The sequence below is a fragment of the Phoca vitulina genome, unplaced genomic scaffold (assembly GCF_004348235.1).
Source record: "Phoca vitulina isolate PV1807 unplaced genomic scaffold, GSC_HSeal_1.0 scaffold25, whole genome shotgun sequence".
Taxonomy (NCBI): domain Eukaryota; kingdom Metazoa; phylum Chordata; class Mammalia; order Carnivora; family Phocidae; genus Phoca; species Phoca vitulina.
This window is the reverse complement of record NW_022589728.1, coordinates 32,308,937-32,314,539: the sequence shown is the minus strand read 5'-3', so window position 1 is coordinate 32,314,539 and position 5,603 is coordinate 32,308,937.

The window sequence follows — 5,603 nt, the reverse complement described above, 5'->3', positions numbered from 1 at the left end:
CCTGCATTGGCTCCCATTGACATTGCAGCTCATAAACCACTGTTCTGTTAAGCAGTGATTTTCTGTATGTATTGCCTGTCTCTCCAGTCTTGGAGGCAGTGCTTTGCCCTGGGTTCTTCCCTCTAAGGATCCAAGAAGAGTTGTTGATTTTTGACTCTGTTTGGATTTTTCCATGTTGTTAGGATGGAGTGGTGACTTCGAAGCTCCTTACATGGGGAACTGGAGACCAGAAGTCTTTCTTATCTTTTCCATAAAAATATTGAACAGGATAGGATCAGGAACAGAGTATTATGGCTGCCCATCCAAAGACTTCTCTCTCTTGGTCAGACAAATTGTATTAATAAATCTTCTTGCTACTAGATTGTTTAACCACTTACTAATCAACATAATTACCATGTCCATACTCCTCCATACGTAATTTTTATAAATATATCATGAGAAAACTTATCAAATGTTTTATTGAGTTCCAATTTTATACTAAACACTTTTTATTCCTTATCTCTAGTAACCTCCTTTAAAAAAACTGTTTTGGTCAAGCATGACTGTTCATTTATGCAATTCATTAAATCATTCTTGAATATCTGATATTTACTTTCCACTGTGATGGATACTGGTAATTTCAAAATTTGGCCCTTGCCCTCAAATAGTTTATATAACACTCAACTACATACAAAGCAATTGCTCCTGGGAAAAGCATTCTAAACTTAAAAATTTTAACCAGCCAGTTTTTTTTTCCTCATTACAAATTATGGCAAATCAGGCAATATGATTACTTCAGTTAAACTTGGGAAATTAAAAAAAAATCTATGTGATAATAACAAAGCTCAAATGCAATTGTGTTATATGTATGCACATGCATATACACACACAGACACACACAAGATAAGGTGTTACTGGTGGAGAATGAATAGCCGTGTTGGTATTGACAAAGTGTAGGGGTGAATAGAGAATCTCTCTGAGACTGATCTTTCTGGTTACTGACCAGTGATCACTGAGTCTTACCTTTTCCCTATAAGGGTTTGATTATAAACTATTCCAATAATAAAAATAAATTAGCAATATAGTATAATGCATTCAGGTCAGTCAACAGCTTTGTATTTATTTTTTAGTAAAGATGTTGATCAAATTCCAATTTTTTTAGCATGTCTCTTATCATACATGTGTTCTTAATGTTCATAAAGAATGAGTTGTGATAGTGCTAAGTAATTATCTGTAACTTTAACATCTATTTAAGACACTGGTTCATAGTTTTATAACCTTTAAGAATATTCTGTCACTATGTTGAGGATGGTAAAAGTATAATCATTTAATTAAATATATTTGGTATCTTTTAAATATTTTAATTTTATAATTCTATACATTTTATCATCTTGGTCAAAAGCCAGGGGATTTGAATTTGACATAGGACATTGAGAGATAAACAAAAACAACTGGAGAAAATTTGAAATGAAATTTATGATTCTAAAAAAAAAACTTTTACAGTAATAAACAGTCACACATGTAATTTTATAAAGAATATGTAGAAGGAAACACAGCTACAGTCTGAAACATTAAAGAACACAAGATATGATCAACATTTTACTTGATATTATTTTAATCATTTATATAGATTCATATAGATTTGCATAAGGTATGCATTAGAATTTTTGCTCCTGATTTTACTTTAAAATTAAATTCTCATATCATTTTGACCATCAAAATAGTTATCAATTTTCTTTACTTTAAAAATTTATATTCGATATTTTGGCAGGTCAACAAAAAATCTTAAATTCAGTACTATTGGTGCTAAAAAAGTATATCCAGTTATCTTGCATTACATTTGTGCTCTATTTAGTTTCCTATTTCGTACATCTTTCAATCTATGAAAACTGTTTTCTGTGTGTGGTTACACTTACGATTTATTTTTATAGAAAATTTAAGTGAATCTTTTGTGCATCTTTCTCTTTAATGGTTCTCTTGTTACAACTGTTATCAAATCATTGCCCTTTAAGCAACCATGGAAATGTTGGCAACTCTCCAATCTAATTTTGAATGTTTTAATTATTTTCTAATAAGCAAGAGGGCCATAGCCTCAAAGTATAAGGCAATATAGGTTCTACATCTAAAATATGCTCCAGTGAGGCATCTAAACATGGAGCTGGGACAGCGTAAAAAGCTGCCAAAGCAGCAGAAACCAAAGTGGAAAAGTGAAACAGCTTCTTCTTGGAAGACAGAACTTGTGTTCAGTTTTTATTTTTTTTTCTCCAAAAAACACCTAGGATGTAGGGTGCCTGAGTGGCTCAGTCAGTTAAGCATCCCGCACTTGGTTTCGGCTCAGGTCATGATCTCAGGGTCTGGAGATGGAGCCCCATGTCGGGCCCTGCACTGAATATGGAGCCTACTTAAGATTCTTTCTCCCTCTCCCTCTACCCCTCCACTCCCACCCCAACTCATGCTCTCTTTCTGTCTCTCTCTGTCTCTCTCTGATTTCTCTAAAAAAAAAAAAAGACACCTAGGATATAATAATTTTAAAAACACTCTTTGGATTGCTATCTAATTGCTTCCTCCCCTTTAATTTGTAAATTGATTTAATCTGGGCTCTCAAGAGACAAAACGATTTTCTGAACCTTCAGTGCAATTACCTATCAAAGTTTGAAATTGTTTATAAAATGACATTGCTTGAAGAAGGCAATTCTTTCAAAATTGAATGAGGTCAAGATAACAATCATAACAATCATATAATGGTACAATGTAAGGTCCATTACTCATAATATTTGGGCAAAATAACATCAGGTACAGTAAGAACAGAATTCACCATTTTTTGTATAAGTATAAAAACACTTACTGAAGAGTAAATTATTTTTTCCTGATAGTCATTGTTGAGTAATAAAAATAACAAAAATGTGAAGATTATAATGACTTTAAACATTTGGGAGAAAATACACACAACTTTTAAAGGTTGGAGGTAGTTATTATCAGTGTAAATTATATGGCATAGTGTAACTGTAACAGATGAATGGACATGTATTCTTTAGTTTCACCAGGACACATCATTTAATATTAGTAATCAGATGCTCTAGCTGGTGTTTTTCAAAATTAGAACTTCATTACTTGAACGTTACTTGAACAACTTGACCTTTAACTAAACATTTTTAAGCACAGCAGACAAACTAAATTTTTAGTTTTTTTTTTTTTTTTTTAAGTTGGGTTTTGAACTTACGACCCTGAGATCATGACCAGAACTGAGATCAAGAGTTGAACACTTCACTGACTGAACCACCCAAGTGCCCCTAAATTTAATTTATATAGAACATGGAATATTTTGGCATCATAATTGTATAATTGAATTACCATTCTACTTTCTGTTTCTATGAATTTGACTACTCCAAGTACTTCATGTAAGTGGAAACATAACAATATTTGCTTTTTATAACTTATTTTACTTAGTGTAATGTCTTCACGGTTCATCCATGTTGTAACGTGTCAGAATTTCCTTCCTTTTTAAAGATGAATAACATTTCATTTTTATGCACATATCACATTTTATTTATCCATTCATCCATTAACAGACACTTGGGTTGCTTCCATCTTTTGGCTATTGTGAATAATGCTGCTATGAACATGGTGTACAAATATGTGTCTGAGTCCCTGCTCTTAATTCTTTGGGGAATTGCTGGATCATGTGGTAATTCTATGTGTAGTTTTTTGAGGAACTGCTATTCTGTTATCCACAGAAGCCAAACCAATGCATTTCCATCAGCAATAAACACAGAAGGTCTCTAATTTCTCCACATCCTTGCTACCTTTTGTTATTTTCTCTCACTCTCTTTTTTTTAATACATCCATCCTAATGGGTATGAAGTGGTATAGAATAATTTTGAATATGATTCTAATCATTCTGTTGCTAACAAATATAAAGTTATAAAATCCAAAGTAAGTAGATAGACATAAAATAATTCAAGCAATTAAAAGCAGAAATTTAAATCAACCAAAGTTAAATGCACAAAATATTTGGGACTAAGTTGAAGACATTTGTATTATTTCTATGTAATACATTAACACGTTATTTCTGTGTAATATATCACATTAGGTTTCTATTTATGAATAAAAATAGAAAAATGATGGATCAGAGAATTTAGAAGTAATTTAGATAGAAAAAAGTTGAGGTAGGTTCTTTTCACATATACGTCCAACTAGATCTCCCCTTGCACATGTCCTTTGTAATGTAACATCTATCTTCTTCTATCAAGTAGATGATCTCTTTCCTTTTGTCCAGTATAGTTTCTCCAACTGACCAAAGTAAAATATGACCACTCAGTAAAGGTTACACTCATTTTATGTTTGTAAGCTGCTTTGTTAAAACCTTAGAAAAATTTGAGATGGTTCCTAGTAGACCATCTCAGCTAGACATAAAGACTTCTGAGAATCTGGATGGCATTTTCCCAAAGTATTACAAGTCTGTCTTGAAAAAAATTAATAGATACTGCTTTTAGGGAATGAGGTGAATCATAATAAGATTTATAGAAAAGTCTACAAAATTTTAAGAGCCCTGTACCGTCAAAAGCACCACCTGACTGGCTAAAAGGAACAGAATATTTCAAAATGCAAAGAGCATCCAATTTTTAAGGACAAGAAGCAGGCTGAGAGAGTGATTCACTGTAAATACTGGCTATATCTTATAGAAAAGGAGGGATGACCAAAGCAAAGGCAAGCATTAGGGGCCAGAACCACAATCTACTTGCCTTTCAAGTAGGGAGAACTCGTGACATGTGTCCAACTGTATTTAGAATTGCCATGGACCAGTGACAAATCTCTGCCTTCTTTAAAATGCAAGTGTCTGTTGCAATTATCTGTGCTTCATCAGTGCATATTGTAGGCAAATGATCTTTTTATTTTCATATGTCTCTGGATCAAGAGCAATTGAACCCAAGCAGCTGCATCCAGGAAGCCTCAGGCACATATGGACATAATTTAGATAATGACATTCCGGATTTTGAGACAACGCCTTAAGGGTATCAGATTTCTGGAGGAGGGAGGCGTGTATTTTGCTTGTGGGAGGTTTATAAATTGCTGTGGCCAGGGGGTAGACAATGGTAGCTTTTTTCCGAAGTGTGCACACTTCTCCCTCTTTGTCCTACATGTGAATTTGCTACTCCTGTCATTAATGAGTGGAATATATTTTCCTTCCTTTTGAATTTATGCAGTTTCTGTGACTTATTTTGACCAATAGAATACAGTGGAAATGATATTGTATAATTTCTGGCTCTATAATTTAAGACACCTTGCAGCTTCATTTTATCCCTCATTTTCACCCTTCCATTTTTGCCAAGCTACCTACCATATAGAGAAATTTTAGTTAAGCTACTTAGTGATGACAGGTTATGGGGGGGGGAGAGAAAGAGAGAGATGGGGAGGAAGTGGGGAGATTGATGGATTGATTATGTTCGGGAGTACCTTGGGACCCCAGCCAGCTCCCAGCTGAATGTAGCTGTGTGAGTGATTTCAGTGGATACTATGTGAAGTAAAAAAGCAGAACTCATCACTGAATACAGCTAAATGTTGGAGTTTTGTTTTTGTTTTTTGTTTTTTGTTTTTTATATATAGCAAGAGATAACCGAAACAAA